Source organism: Dendropsophus ebraccatus, chromosome 11 (genome assembly GCF_027789765.1).
Source record: "Dendropsophus ebraccatus isolate aDenEbr1 chromosome 11, aDenEbr1.pat, whole genome shotgun sequence".
Lineage (NCBI taxonomy): Eukaryota > Metazoa > Chordata > Amphibia > Anura > Hylidae > Dendropsophus > Dendropsophus ebraccatus.
Window position 1 is genome coordinate 4,499,796 of NC_091464.1, and position 17,069 is coordinate 4,516,864.

The window sequence follows — 17,069 nt, forward strand, 5'->3', positions numbered from 1 at the left end:
AACCCTGAAGCTGCCAAAAGCATAGCAAGCAATGTGGGTGGGGCTGAACCAACCTAAGGTACACCTGTGTTCAGACAGGGTGCAGGACACTGCGCAGGAACACCAGACTCACCGCCTTCTCAGCCGCACAGCCCCAATCATCATAGTCATGACACTCACACCAGGTGGTTAGAGCCTCTACAGCTGAGAAGTCCGTCCCCCTCCCCCGTCAAGTCAACCTTACTGTAAAGAAACTAGACACTAGGCTCAAAACTTCCCAAAAATATTCCCTACTGTATACCTGCGCTAAGCATTGATTTCTCCAAAAGTATTTCACGCATCACTTCAAAGGATCCCAGTCAGTAACCTCAAACCTGAAAAGGACTGTAATTTAATGTACTGTGCCTTTAAATAGTTTCCTACAAGTAAAGTTGCACTTATTTAAGTTTAAGCTGGACCCTGAAGCAGGAGAGGTTTTCTTTTGGGATTTGCTGCTGCTCTGGGCAGTTCCTGACATGGACAGAGGTGGCAGCAGAGAGCACGGTGTCAGACTGGAGAGAATACACCACTTCCTGCAGGACATACAGCAGCTGATATGCACTGGAAGACTAGAAATTTTTTTAAAGAAGTTAATTACAAATCTCTGGCCCCAGTTGATTTGTAAGATTTATTTTTTGTTAACTTCCCCTTTAAAGGGGTTATCCAGCGCTACAAAAACATGGCCACTTTCCTCTTACTGATGCCTCCAGTTTGGGTTTTGAAGCTCAGTTCCATTGAAGTAAATGGAGCTTAATTGCAAACCGCACCTGAACTGGAGACAACAGTAGGGGGAAAGTGGCCATGTTTTTGCAGCGCTGGATAATCCCTTTAACAACATTCTGAGCACCCAAGTGTCTAGTGTCACAATGTCAGTTATCCATCCATTAGGCGACAGATCAATCCACTTATAAAGAGTTTCCCTGCATGGAATGGCTTATCTAGTCTCTCTATCATCGGCCTGTCCGTAGCTTTGTCTGAGTATTTCCGTGTTATTTAATGATTGTTACAGGAAAAGTGAGAAATAAAAGAGAAAGTAAGTGATCTTCCACTGGAACGTGTGGGAACACGACTACGCTTACACAACCACAAGTATGTGACCGAGATCTGTATGTGCAAAGGGCGACACACATCCTTATGGAGGGTGAGGTTTACTGGGAGAGGATATTATCTACAGCTCAGGCGTACAGCATTATATATATATATACAGTATAGAGGGAATGTCCGGTGTATACCCGTCACCCTGACAGCTGTGTAAGGCGACAAGCATTTCCTGGCTGAAGTGCCGCCAATGTTACTAATGAGACAAACAGGAATCCGACAGCTGAAAACAAGCAACACCGCATAGTATGTACAGGATAAAACAGCCATAGAGATAAAGAAAAGGAGGACAAGGGGGCAGGAAAGCCTGGAGTATAGGATAACTGTAATGTGGTACTACAATCCATGACACTAAACAAGCGCTGATCTCACTGATTGCAGTACCTTTACACCGCGCAACTAATCGAGCAGATGGTCACAATGTATCATTGGTGAAGCCATGGAAACGGACAGCATTGATATACTGTACATATATATGCGTGCTGTCAGTTTCCAGATCGCACAGCAGTACATACTTACCTAGGGTGCTGCAGTCATCTGGCATCCTGTCCAGCTGCTGTGTCTTCAGGCTCCACCTCCTGCGGCTGTCAATCATCCTGGAGGAGGCGACAGCATGAAGACACAGCAGCTGCACAAGAGACCCAGAGGAAGAGGATGCCGGATCACAGCAGAGGCGCACTAGGTAAGTATGTACTGCTGTGTGATCTGGAAACTGACAGCACAGATATTTGTATATCCATGCTGTCAGTTTCTCGTTATCTGCCCTACATTCCCTATTTACACAGGTAGATGTGCGGACGATAATGAAAAATTTCGAAGCAGGCTCAGAAGTCCCAATCGGGCATTTTCCCTGTCACTTTTACATGGACCAATTAAAGGCCGCAGGAGCGTTTCTTGCCACATTCCTGGCCAATAATCACCCGGTGTAAAAGACCATTTAGTGAAATGGTCTGAACATCCACAAGCGCCTGTTTGCTGCAGAGACATAGTGCCCAGGTACAGTACATACCGCAGGTGTAAATAACAGTGAAAGTGATCCGCCGCCCCCCCCCCCTCCTTACTCTATGTGCCGTTCTCCGCACCATCCACAAACTTAAATGATGCACATGTTATATACACTCACCGGCCACTTTATTAGGTACACCTGTCCAACTGCACGTTACCACTTAATTTCTAATCGGCCAATCACATGGCGGCAACTCAGTGCATTTAGGCATGTAGACATGGTCAAGACAATCTCCTGCAGTTCAAACCGAGCATCAGTATGGGGAAGAAAGGTGATTTGAGGCCTTTGAACGTGGCATGGTTGTTGGTGCCAGAAGGGCTGGTCTGAGTATTTCAGAAACTGCTGATCTACTGGGATTTTCACGCACAACCATCTCTAGGGTTTACAGAGAATGGTCCGAAAAAGAAAAACCATCCAGTGAGCGGCAGTTCTGTGGGCGGAAATGCCTTGTTGATGCCAGAGGTCAGAGGAGAATGGGCAGACTGGTTCCAGCTGATAGAAAGGCAACAGTGACTCAAATAGCCAACCGTTACAGCCAAGGTAGGCAGAAGAGCATCTCTGAACGCACAGTACGGCCAACTCTGAGGCAGATGGGCTACAGCAGCAGAAGACCACACCGGGGGCCACTCCGCTCAGCTAAGAACAGGAAACTGAGGCTACAATTTGCACAAGCTCATCGAAATTGGACAGTAGAAGATTGGAAAAACGTTGCCTGGTCTGATGAGTCTCGATTTCTGCTGCGACATTCGGATGGTAGGGGTCAGAATTTGGCGTCAACAACATGAAAGCATGGATCCATCCTGCCTTGTATCAACGGTTCAGGCTGGTGGTGGTGGTGTCATGGTGTGGGGAATATTTTCTTGGCACTCTTTGGGCCCCTTGGTACCAATTGAGCATGGTTACAACGCCACAGCCTACCTGAGTATTGTTGCTGACCATGTCCATCCCTTTATGACCACAATGGACCCAACATCTGATGGCGACTTTCAGCAGGATAATGCGCCATGTCATAAAGCTAGAATCATCTCAGACTGGTTTCTTGAACATGACAATGAGGTCACTGTACTCCAATGGCCTCCACAGTCACCAGATCTCAATCCAATAGAGCATCTTTGGGATGTGGTGGAACGGGAGATTGGCATCATGGATGTGCAGCCGACAAATCTGCGGCAACTGTGTGATGCCATCATGTCAATATGGACCAAAATCTCTGAGGAAGCTTCCAGCACCTTGTTGTATCTATGCCGCCAAGAATTGAGGCAGTTCTGAAGGCAAAAGGGGGTCCAACCCGTTACTAGCATGGTCTACCTAATAGAGTGGCCGCTGAGTGTATATACACCTGTATAACACTTGTCTGTGTCTTCTTTCTGCTCTAAAATCATTTCATTGGTGGACAGTGTCAAATGGGTGGGGAGATGGTGACACTGTCCATATAAGAGATGGGCCCAGCTCCCATGAAGCCCCGCCCAGGTGACACTGTCCGTATATAGAAGATGAGGCCCAACTGCTGTGAAGCCCCGCCCAGGTGACACTGTCCATATAGAAGATGAAGCACAACTGCTGTGAAGCCCCGCCCAGGTGACACTGTCCATATAGAAGATGAGGCACAACTGCTGTGAAGCCCCATCCAGATGACACTGTCCATATAGGAGGTGGGGTCCACCTCCCATGAAGCCCCGCCCAGGTTACACTGTCCATATAGGAGAAGGGGCGCACCTCCCATGAAGCCCCGCCCAGGTTACACTGTCCATATAGGAGAAGGGACCCACCTCATGAAGCCCCGCCCAGGTGACACTGTCCATGTAGAAGATGAGGCCCAACTGCTGTGAAGCCCTGCCCAGGTGACACTATCCATATAGGAGATGGAGCCCTCCTCCCATGAAGCCCCGCCTAGGTGACACTGTTCATATAGGAAAAGGAGCCCACCTCCCATAAAGCCCCGCCTAGGTGACACTGTCCATATAGGAGATGGAACCCACCTCCCATAAAGCCCCGCCTAGGTGACACTGTCCATATAGGAGATGGAACCCACCTCCAATAAAGCCCCGCCCAGGTGACACTGTACATATAGGAGATGGAACCCACCTCCAATAAAGCCCCGCCCAGGTGACACTGTACATATAGGAGATGGAACCCACCTCCAATAAAGCCCCGCCCAGGTGACACTGTACATATAGGAGATGGAACCCACCTCCAATAAAGCCCCGCCCAGGTGACACTGTCTACTGATGAAATGAAGTGAAAGTAATGGGGGTGACAGGATCACTTTAAGGCTGTGTTCACACTACGTATATTTCAGTCAGTATTGTGGTCCTCATATTGCAACCAAAACCAGGAGTGGATTAAAAACACAGAAAGGCTCTGTTCACACACAATGGTGTAATTGAGTGGATGGCCGCCATATAACAGTAAATAACGGCCATTATTTCAATGTAACAGCCGATGTTTTAAAATAACAGCAAATATTTGCCATTAAATGACGGCCATCCACTCAATTACATCATTGTGTGAACAGATCCTTTCTGTGTTTTTAATCCACTCCTGGTTTTGGTTGCAATATGAGGACCAAATACTGACTGAAATATACGTAGTGTGAACCCAGCCTAAAGTGTATGAGAAATATACCTGTTAGGCATACGCTAAACCCAAAATCCTGACGAGGCCCCCGCCCTGACACGTATGTTTTGGCCGCTGCCTTGTTCTCCGTTGTGATTCATCCTGTCTCATATTATTTATCTTTATAGATATTTTATTTGATAAAGCGTTATTATACATACTATACATACACATATATACATACATACATATATATATACACATACATACCATACATACATAGATACTATACATGCATACTTTACATATCTACATACATATTATACATAAACATAGATGCTATACATGCCTACTATGTGGCTGGGCTTGTTTTCTGGATATAGGTGCTATGCTGATTGCTGAAGCTCTTCTGGTTACCATTAGTGTTCAGACAACCTGTCATAGTGTTCAGCAGCGTTATCCGGACCTGAACGCTCAGCAATTGGTTCCCCACGCCTGCAGAAGATGGATGCCACCCGAGGGAGACCTGGAAAATATAGAGGTGAGCTGAACCCAAACATTGACAGGTTCACTGAATACCCGGATCATGTGAATGTCTGACATGCACAAATAGTATCCAGCAGCACAGAGATCAGGTGAGTGTCTGACATGAACAGATAGTATCCAGACTAGGAGAAAGGATAGCACAGGCACAAGGATCAGGTGAGTGTCTGACATGCACAGATAGTATCCAGACTAGGAGAAAGGATAGCACAGGCACAAGGATCAGGTGAGTGTCTGACATGCACAGATAGTATCCAGACTAGGAGAAAGGATAGCACAGGCACAAGGATCAGGTGAGTGTCTGACATGCACAGATAGTATCCAGACTAGGAGAAAGGATAGCACAGGCACAAAGATCAGGTGAGTGTCTGACATGCACAGATAGTATCCAGACTAGGAGAAAGGATAGCACAGGCACAAGGATCAGGTGAGTGTCTGACATGTACAGATAGTATCCAGACTAGGAGAAAGGATAGCACAGGCACAAGGATCAGGTGAGTGTCTGACATGCACAGATAGTATCCAGACTAGGAGAAAGGATAGCACAGGCACAAGGATCAGGTGAGTGTCTGACATGCACAGATAGTATCCAGACTAGGAGAAAGGATAGCACAGGCACAAGGATCAGGTGAGTGTCTGACATGCACAGATAGTATCCAGACTAGGAGAAAGGATAGCACAGGCACAAGGATCAGGTGAGTGTCTGACATGCACAGATAGTATCCAGACTAGGAGAAAGGATAGCACAGGCACAAGGATCAGGTGAGTGTCTGACATGCACAGATAGCCAGAGCCAATTTCGATTTTTGCGTTTTCGTTTTTTCCTCCTTGTGTTTAAAAGGTCATAGCACTTGCATTTTTCCACCTAGAAACCCACATGACCCCTTATTTTTTGCTTCCCTAATTGTACTTTGCAATGACGACTGAATTTTTCCATTAAGTACACTGCGAAACCAGAAAAAAATTCAAAGTGTGGTGAAATTGAAAAAAAAAAACAACGCATTTTGTTTATTTGGGGGAAATGTGTTTTTACGCCATTCGCCCTGGGGTAAAACTGACTTGTTATGCATGTTCCTCAAGTCGTTACGATTACTATGATGTATAACATGTATAACTTATATTGTATCTGATGGCCTGTAAAAAATTCAAACCATTGTCAACAAATATACGTCACTTAAAATCGCTCCATTCACGGCTTATAGCGCTTTTATCCTTTGGTCTATGGGGCTGTGTCAGGTGTCATTTTTTGCGCCATGATGCGTTCTTTCTATCGGTACCTTGATTGCGCATATACGACTTTTTGATCGCATTTTATTACAATTTTTCTGGATTTGATGCGACCAAAAATGCACAATTTTGCACTTTGGAACTTTTTTGCGCTGACGCCGTTTACCGTGCGAGATCAGGAATGTGATTAATTAATAGTTCGGGCGATTACGCACGCGGCGATACCAAACATGTTTATTTATTTTTATTTACTTTTATTAATAACCTGGGAAAAGGGGGGTGATTCTGACTTTTATTAGGGGAGGGGGCTTTTTACTATAAACAACACTTTTTTTTTTACTTTTACACTTATACTAGAAGCCCCCCTGGGGTTAGGGTTATTCCCCCTGGGGTTAGGGTTATTCCCCCCCTGGGGTTAGGGTTATTCCCCCCCTGGGGTTAGGGTTATTCCCCCCTGGGGTTAGGGTTATTCCCCCCCTGGGGTTAGGGTTATTCCCCCCTGGGGTTAGGGTTATTCCCCCCCTGGGGTTAGGGTTATTCCCCCCTGGGGTTAGGGTTATTCCCCCCTGGGGTTAGGGTTATTCCCCCTAGGGGACTTCTAGTATAAGTGCTCTGATCTCTCATAGAGATCTCTGCAGCATAGATATGCTGCAGAGATCCATGAGATAGGCACTCGTTTACTTCCGGCTGCTGCAGGGGACGGGGACGGCGCCATCTTGGAGCGGTCCCCGGCCGGCTTCAGTTACAGAGATCGCTCCTCCGGGATAGCATCCCGGAGGAGCGATCTCCCCACTAGACACCAGGGATGACGCTGCGTCTGGTAATCGGATGCAGCTGTCAACTTTGACAGCTGCATCTGATTACTGTATTAGTGGGCACGGCGATTGGACCGTGCCCGCTAATACCTGCGGTCCCGGGCTACAAGCGGCACCCGGGACCGCCGCGGTTCAGAGCAGGGTCGCCGCGAAGCCCCGCTCTGAACGTCCCTATCGGCATCAGGGCGTAAATATACGCCCTATGTCGTTAAGGGGATAGTATCCAGACTGGGTGAAAGGATAAATCAGGGATCAGGTAAGTGTGTGGTATCCCACCACGGGTGTTGCTATTGGTTACACCATGCGCAAAAGCCTGTACTTGATAGTGTAAGTGGTAATGTAGCAATACTAAATTTTTACCATTAGATGTCATTGATATAAGTGTTTATATCTAGATATTGCACAGCTGTAGTAACCATAGGGTTATTGTTTGCTTATGTACCACATGGGTCTGTACATCAATGAGAGTTCTTTCTTCTTCTTACCGATCATCTCTGTTTACTTCTTTACACACACTCCTCACCCACTCACAGCACAGTTTACACACGCTGTAGGAAGGAAGTCACATGGGTAGAGGAAATGTAGGGTCTTTTTGCCTTGGATTCTATGGAGGAGGGATTCAGGCTACAGCGCTACCTACAGCAGTCAAGTTGTGCCCTGGTTCGTGCCAGTCAAAGTTGTGGTCTAGGCGTAGGCGTACTTAATTTCTCTTCAAGCAACCTTACGACACATTATGCAGTGTTAAGTCACTAGAAGAGAGGACAAGTCAGGGATCATCCTAACCCACTCCGTGGAACAGAGGAACAGAGTGCAGAACTGTATCCACAAAGAAGTAAAAGCACTGATCCGGATAGAGCAAAGTTGCTTGAAGCCTATGCACTCTATCTCGCAGCGTGGGTGTAATCGGAGAACTCTGTCCAGTCTGCTCATCCCAGGTAACAAGGTCTGGGGCTTGTGTCACCCTCTAGGACGGGTCACCCAACACTGGTGGGCAATAGGTGGTGCAAAGACCAAAGAGTCAAAACACGGGCACAAGTATTCTCTCTAATTGCAAGTATTCTACCTACAGAGCACAGTAATACTTGGGTTGGGACTCTCTCAACATCCTCCTCTCTACTCTGCTGATCCTTTTTCTACCTCTCAGCATGCAACTCAGTCAGCACGGCTGTGTCACCTTTTCACTCTCAGTACAGATCTGGACTCTAAAGTATTAAGTAACTTATCAAGACTAACATATACTGTATTCTCCTGTATCAAGTATCTTCACAGTAAACAATATTATATTTATTTTAACGGGACTCTGTGATTCTTGATTAAGCACCGACACAGTAATCACATTTTCTTGGGTCATCTCCCTTTTCTGTGGGTGGCAGTGCCAATAGTCCGGGTGGGTCACTACTCCACCCCAGACCACCATCATAATTGCCCAAGGGATCCTGAAACAGCCCAGCAGGTCACTGTCTACAGGGGAAAAAGGTATCGCCAGCCCGCTCAAAATAAAAGCAGGTGTACCACCATACCTGTGTGCCCAACCGGCACTGGCATCACGACAGAACACAGGGCAGGGCAGCACCTACGCGGTAACACCCACGGCGGTACACCACCAAAAGTGTCTGACATTCACAGATAGTATCCAGAATGGGAGAGAGGATGGCACAGGGATCAGGTGAGTGTCTGACATACACAGATAGTATCCAGAATGGGAGAGAGGATGGCACAGGGATCAGGTGAGTGTCTGACATACACAGATAGTATCCAGAATGGGAGAGAGGATGGCACAGGGATCAGGTGAGTGTCTGACATACACAGATAGTATCCAGAATGGGAGAGAGGATGGCACAGGGATCAGGTGAGTGTCTGACATACACAGATAGTATCCAGAATGGGAGAGAGGATGGCACAGGGATCAGGTGAGTGTCTGACATACACAGATAGTATCCAGAATGGGAGAGAGGATGGCACAGGGATCAGGTGAGTGTCTGACATACACAGATAGTATCCAGAATGGGAGAGAGGATGGCACACGGATCAGGTGAGTGTCTGACATACACAGATAGTATCCAGAATGGGAGAGAGGATGGCACAGGGATCAGCATGTCGGTTAGTTTGAAATCATTGTTATCGGCCGCACGTCTCTGTGTGTAAATAGGGGATGTGCAGCCGATAACAATGCATCTCATGGCCGCACAATATGTTATGCCTTGTGGAGGCACAGCAGACAAAGATGGCGTACATCAGCTCGTCTTGCTATGGTCACACTACGTTCATGTGACAGCCACCATTTAACACCAAAAGAGGGCCGCAAATAATGATAAGCATTGTGTTACCTGTCCTAGAGGGACTGTTACTCGGAGCCCTCAGACGCTCATTCTGGCCATATAAGCATTACACAGGGGAGTCTGCTAGTCAGGAGCTTATCAATAAGATAAGAAGGTCACTGACCCTAGGAGGATCTAGGAGGTGGAAGTGAAAGTCTGGCGTTTGTCAGCTTATATTGTGTAACAACGTCCAGCAGGTACAGATAACAAAATCATTGATTTTGAACCTGGATGAGATTGTTAATATTTGCTACCAGTTTATCAGACTGCAAATATTTGCAATAAAAGGAGCAAAAAAAGAAAAAAAAAAAAACAACAACCAAAAAGGTTCAATGCTGGGATGTCTTCTTCAGGATGCCATCACTCATAGCCACATAGAGCACAAGACAATACCAGATGAACTGATACAGAAGTGCCTGCAGTAGCAATCTATTTACTCCTCTGGACTGTAACTGGTCAGGGCACAATATCGCCATATCGCCTGAACCAGAAACACCATCACCCACATCCCGGACTGACCGTCTGCCATGCTGGGCACATTCCCAATGGGCCACTATTCTGCTCAGCCATCTATCTTCCTGCCATTGAACTCTATTACAGTGAAACCTTGGGTTACAAGTATCTTAATCTGTGAGCGTTGTGCACGATAAGCTAATAATTTTTTAAAAATGGAACTCGTAAACAAGAAAGATTTGGTAACACAAGTCCCCGTGCCCCATCCTGATGCTGTACTGGATAGAAAGCCTCTCATTATAACCCACTGCTACCTGATCAACTCTGCTGGTGATTGGACGCCTTCCAACTCTCCTCCAGTGCTGTATGTCCTGCAGGAAGTGGTGTATTCTCTCCAGTCTGACACAGTGCTCTCTGCTGCCACCTCTGTCCATGGCAGGAACTGTCCAGAGCAGCAGCAAATCCCCATAGAAAACCTCTCCTGCTCTGGACACTTCCTGACATGGCCAGAGGTGGCAGCAGAGAGCACTGTGTCAGAATGGAGAGAATACACTACTTCCTGCAGGGCATACAGCAGCTGATAAGTACTGGACGACTGGAAATTAACGTAAATAAATTACAAACCTCTTTAACTTTCTGACACCAGCTGATCCCCCCCCCCCCCCCCGCTGAACTACCCCTTTAAAAAAGAAACAACACAAAGCAAAACTCTATGTAAAGACCCTCCCAAATTATCAGGAGAAGCAGGGGGTCCCCTTTTATTGATAAGTGTTCTGGCAGTGACTATATTTTCCCTGTATGTCGGTGTTAATGGTTATAATGCTTCTTGTAAATGCACCTGTTTCTGACTGTGTGAATAGGTGGTTTCTATGTTCCACTTTCCATTTCCTTCATTTGTTAATGGTGTTTACATGTGAGAGAGTAGCCAGGCCTAGGACTAATAGAGCTAGCACATAGCGGATTACATGTGAGAGAGTAGCCAGTCCTAGGACTAATAGAGCTAGCACATAGCGGATTACATGTGAGAGAGTGGCCAGTCCTAGGACTAATAGAGCTAGCACATAGCGGATTACATGTGAGAGAGTGGCCAGGCCTAGGACTAATAGAGCTAGCACATAGCGGATCACATGTGAGAGAGTAGCCAGGCCTAGGACTAATAGAGCTAGCACATAGCGGATTACATGTGAGAGAGGAGCCAGGCCTAGGACTAATAGAGCTAGCACATAGCGGATTACATGTGAGAGAGTAGCCAGGCCTAGGACTAATAGAGCTAGCACATAGCGGATTACATGTGAGAGAGTAGCCAGGCCTAGGACTAATAGAGCTAGCACATAGCGGATTACATGTGAGAGAGTGGCCAGGCCTAGGACTAATAGAGCTAGCACATAGCGGATCACATGTGAGAGAGTAGCCAGTCCTAGGACTAATAGAGCTAGCACATAGCGGATTACATGTGAGAGAGTAGCCAGGCCTAGGACTAATAGAGCTAGCACAGACCGGATTACATGTGAGAGAGTAGCCAGTCCTAGGACTAATAGAGCTAGCACATAGCGGATTACATGTGAGAGAGTAGCCAGGCCTAGGACTAATAGAGCTAGCACATAGCGGATTACATGTGAGAGAGTAGCCAGTCCTAGGACTAATAGAGCTAGCACATAGCGGATTACATGTGAGAGAGTAGCCAGGCCTAGGACTAATAGAGCTAGCACAGACCGGATTACATGTGAGAGAGTAGCCAGGCCTAGGACTAATAGAGCTAGCACATAGCGGATTACATGTGAGAGAGTGGCCAGGCCTAGGACTAATAGAGCTAGCACATAGCGGATTACATGTGAGAGAGTAGCCAGGCCTAGGACTAATAGAGCTAGCACAGACCGGATTACATGTGAGAGAGTAGCCAGGCCTAGGACTAATAGAGCTAGCACAGACCAGATTACATGTGAGAGAGTGGCCAGGCCTAGGACTAATAGAGCTAGCACATAGCGGATTACATGTGAGAGAGTGGCCAGGCCTAGGACTAATAGAGCTAGCACATAGCGGATTACATGTGAGAGAGTAGCCAGGCCTAGGACTAATAGAGCTAGCACAGACCGGATTACATGTGAGAGAGTGGCCAGGCCTAGGACTAATAGAGCTAGCACATAGCGGATTACATGTGAGAGAGTAGCCAGTCCTAGGACTAATAGAGCTAGCAAAGACCGGATTACATGTGAGAGAGTAGCCAGGCCTAGGAGTAATAGAGCTAGCACAGACCGGATTACATGTGAGAGAGTAGCCAGGCCTAGGACTAATAGAGGTAGCACATAACGGATTACATGTGAGAGAGTGGCCAGGCCTAGGACTAATAGAGCTAGCACATAGCGGATTACATGTGAGAGAGTAGCCAGTCCTAGGACTAATAGAGCTAGCAAAGACCGGATTACATGTGAGAGAGTAGCCAGGCCTAGGACTAATAGAGCTAGCACATAACGGATTACATGTGAGAGAGTAGCCAGGCCTAGTACTAATAGAGCTAGCACATAGCGGATTACATGTGAGAGAGTAGCCAGGCATAGGACTAATAGAGCTAGCACAGACCGGATTACATGCGAGAGAGTGGCCAGGCCTAGGACTAATAGAGCTAGCACATAGCGGATCCCATGTGAGAGAGTAGCCAGGCCTAGGACTAATAGAGCTAGCACATAGCGGATTACATGTGAGAGAGTGGCCAGGCCTAGGACTAATAGAGCTAGCACAGACCGGATCACATGTGAGAGAGTGGCCAGGCCTATGACTAATAGAGCTAGCACAGACCGGATTACATGTGAGAGAGTAGCCAGGCTTAGGACTAATAGAGCTAGCACAGACCGGATTACATGTGAGAGTAGCCAGGCCTAGGACTAATAGAGCTAGCACAGACCGGATTACATGTGAGAGAGTAGCCAGGCCTAGGACTATTAGAGCTAGCACAGACCGGATTACATGTAAGAGAGCAGCCAGGCCTAGGACTAATATAGCTAGCACAGACCGGATTACATATGAGAGAGTAGCCAGGCCTAGGACTAATAGAGCTAGCACATAGCGGATTACATCTGAGAGAGTGGCCAGGCCTAGGACTAATAGAGCTAGCACATACCGGATTACATGTGAGAGAGTAGCCAGGCCTAGGACTAATAGAGCTAGCACAGACCGGATTACATATGAGAGAGTAGCCAGGCCTAGGACTAATAGAGCTAGCACATAGCGGATTACATGTGAGAGAGTAGCCAGGCCTAGGACTAATAGAGCTAGCACATAGCGGATTACATGTGAGAGAGTAGCCAGGCATAGGACTAATAGAGCTAGCACAGACCGGATTACATGTGAGAGAGTGGCCAGGCCTAGGACTAATAGAGCTAGCACAGACCGGATTACATGTGAGAGAGTGGCCAGGCCTAGGACTAATAGAGCTAGCACAGACCAGATTACATGTGAGAGAGTAGCCAGGCCTAGGACTAATAGAGGTAGCACATAACGGATTACATGTGAGAGAGTAGCCAGGCCTAGGACTAATAGAGCTAGCAAATAGCGGATTACATGTGAGAGAGTGGCCAGCCCTAGGATTAATAGAGCTAGCACAGACTGGATTACATGTGAGAGAGTAGCCAGGCCTAGGACTAATAGAGCTAGCACAGACTGGATTACATGCGAGAGAGTGGCCAGGCCTAGGACTAATAGAGCTAGCACATATCGGATCCCATGTGAGAGAGTAGCCAGGCCTAGGACTAATAGAGCTAGCACATAGCGGATTACATGTGAGAGAGTGGCCAGGCCTAGGACTAATAGAGCTAGCACAGACCGGATCACATGTGAGAGAGTGGCCAGGCCTATGACTAATAGAGCTAGCACAGACCGGATTACATGTGAGAGAGTAGCCAGGCTTAGGACTAATAGAGCTAGCACAGACCGGATTACATGTGAGAGTAGCCAGGCCTAGGACTAATAGAGCTAGCACAGACCGGATTACATGTGAGAGAGTAGCCAGGCCTAGGATTATTAGAGCTAGCACAGACCGGATTACATGTAAGAGAGCAGCCAGGCCTAGGACTAATATAGCTAGCACAGACCGGATTACATATGAGAGAGTAGCCAGGCCTAGGACTAATAGAGCTAGCACATAGCGGATTACATCTGAGAGAGTGGCCAGGCCTAGGACTAATAGAGCTAGCACATACCGGATTACATGTGAGAGAGTAGCCAGGCCTAGGACTAATAGAGCTAGCACAGACCGGATTACATATGAGAGAGTAGCCAGGCCTAGGACTAATAGAGCTAGCACAGACCGGATTACATGTAAGAGAGCAGCCAGGCCTAGGACTAATATAGCTAGCACAGACCGGATTACATATGAGAGAGTAGCCAGGCCTAGGACTAATAGAGCTAGCACATAGCGGATTACATCTGAGAGAGTGGCCAGGCCTAGGACTAATAGAGCTAGCACATACCGGATTACATGTGAGAGAGTAGCCAGGCCTAGGACTAATAGAGCTAGCACAGACCGGATTACATATGAGAGAGTAGCCAGGCCTAGGACTAATAGAGCTAGCACATAGCGGATTACATGTGAGAGAGTAGCCAGGCCTAGGACTAATAGAGCTAGCACAGACCGGATTACATGTGAGAGAGTGGCCAGGCCTAGGACTAATAGAGCTAGCACATAGCGGATCACATGTGAGAGAGTAGCCAGGCCTAGGACTAATAGAGCTAGCACATAGCGGATTACATGTGAGAGAGTAGCCAGGCCTAGGACTAATAGAGCTAGCACATAGCGGATTACATGTGAGAGAGTAGCCAGGCCTAGGACTAATAGAGCTAGCACAGACAGGATAACATGTGAGAGAGTAGCCAGGCCTAGGACTAATAGAGCTAGCACAGACCGGATTACATATGAGAGAGTAGCCAGGCCTAGGACTAATAGAGCTAGCACAGACAGGATAACATGTGAGAGAGTAGCCAGGCCTAGGACTAATAGAGCTAGCACAGACCGGATTACATGTGAGAGAGTAGCCAGGCCTAGGACTAATAGAGCTAGCACATAGCGGATTACATGTGAGAGAGTAGCCAAGCCTAGGACTAATAGAGCTAGCACATAGCGGATCACATGCTGCTATAGTCCTCGGTTTATGCGCCAGGGCGGCAGTCTCAGTCTGGCCCGGACCACCATACATCTATCATAGTGGCTCCACTCTCTTGCTCTCTTGGTCCTACCTGGTTAATCGTTATCTGGTTTATAGCTTCTTCTTTTCCTGATAACATTTCATGGAAAATACTTCTGTAATAAGATCATTATAAAGTGCAAAGTATGGAGGTTATTGTGGTTGTTCATCGGGGCAGAAAAACCATTGATGTTTGTAGGGTCTGGGACTGACTGGAGTTACTTTTCACCATTTTGACAGCAAGGCCGTCTTTCCCATTGGCGGGGTAGGCGGCTGCCCGGGGTCCGTGACTGATAGGGGGCGCTCAGGACTGTGACAGCGAGAGGAGCCGTGAGCTCCTCAGTCTGTCAGTGTCCTTCTCACTGTAATTTAGCTGTAATTATGTTGATCCTGTCTCCTTCATCTACTTTATACATCTCATCAGGAAAGAATACTTACCATCACGCTGGGATCCATCTTCTTTTGAATTTCCCGTCATTTGTGGTCCCTGAGCTACAGTCAGCAGCTTCTTTTCTTCCTGGGTCTTCGGCTGGGAGCATCAGATGACTGACAGCTGGCGGAGCCAATCAGAGACAACCAGAGCTGATCAAACTGTGAATCATCTGACAACATAGAGGGGAGCGGCCTAAGATACGCTAGTTAGGCCAGCCTCCCTCTGTGAAGACATTGACACAAGATGGCGCTGGCCATGGTCGGCAGGAATCAGGTAAGTAAGTATGCATTCTAGTACTTCTGGGTAGGATAAAGAACGGGGAGCAGAAATGTAATGAAAACACATGACAAAGTTATATATGTGTTTAGTGTTTGTTAGGACCAGTCACACTAAACACACACAGTCCGTCACAGAGAAACCAAAGCAAAGCTTCACTCTGAAGGTGCCAGAAGAAGTCAGCGGGTGTGCGCCAGATGAAACAATAAACAAAACTAGGACTGAGTTCAGATTGGAGCCAAGACAACACAAAATAAACACAGAACATGGTCAGAAGCGCAGCCTCAGCCGTACCCTGTGCACTGAGGACCGCGCCAAGGTCTGAACCGGTACATTCATAACAGTACCCCCCCCCCCTTTATGAGGGGTCACTGGACCAGATGAACCAGGAGAGGATGGAAAGTGACTCCTTCCCATGCAGGTCTCCATCTTACTGTCCCTCATCAGAGGACGAACTCAGGGACGGACAGATGGTTTACTGATGGACATAACATCCTCCAAATCCACCTGAGACATGGAGTCCACCCCCATGTTACCCACAAGCACCTGTGCGTCCAGATGACCCTTCGGGTTGTCACCTGGACACTGATGGTCAGGGCGCTGAGGACGTCGGAGGCAGCAATGGACGTAGTGACTACTATCAGCACAGTAAAATCCCATTACGTCTCCGGTGTTCTCCTCTGGACCTGGTGTCGTCTCCGGTGTTCTCCTCTGGACCTGGTGTTGTCTCCGGTGTTCTCCTCTGGACCTGGTGTCGTCTCCGGTGTTCTCCTCTGAGCCTGGTGTCGTTTCCGGTGTTCTCCTCTGGGCCTGGTGTCGTCTCCGGTGTTCTCCTCGGGGCCTGGTGTCGTCTCCGGTGTTCTCCTCGGGGCCTGGTGTCGTCTCCGGTGTTCTCCTCTGGGCCTGGTGTCGTCTCCGGTGTTCTCCTCTGGGCCTGGTGTCGTCTCCGGTGTTCTCCTCTGGGACTGGTGTCGTCTCCGGTGTTCTCCTCTGGGCCTTGTGTCGTCTCCGGTGTTCTCCTCTGGGCCTGGTGTCGTCTCCGGTGTTCTCCTCGGGGCCTGGTGTCGTCTCCGGTGTTCTCCTCGGGGCCTGGTGTCCTCTCCGGTGTTCTCCTCTGGGCCTGGTGTCGTCTCCGGTGTTCTCCTCTGGGAC

General features: G+C 47.8%; 1 protein-coding gene across 2 annotated transcripts in view; it reads right to left on the reverse strand.

Moving 5' to 3' along the window:
* AHCYL1 (adenosylhomocysteinase like 1) overlaps positions 1–17,069 on the reverse strand; it is a 158,077-nt gene that overhangs the window by 92,770 nt on the left and 48,238 nt on the right. For both annotated transcript variants that reach the window (XM_069945862.1, XM_069945863.1), the window contains one exon: positions 5,028–5,204. The gene's annotated coding sequence lies outside the window, so the exon portion shown is untranslated. The remainder of the gene's footprint in view (positions 1–5,027; positions 5,205–17,069) is intronic.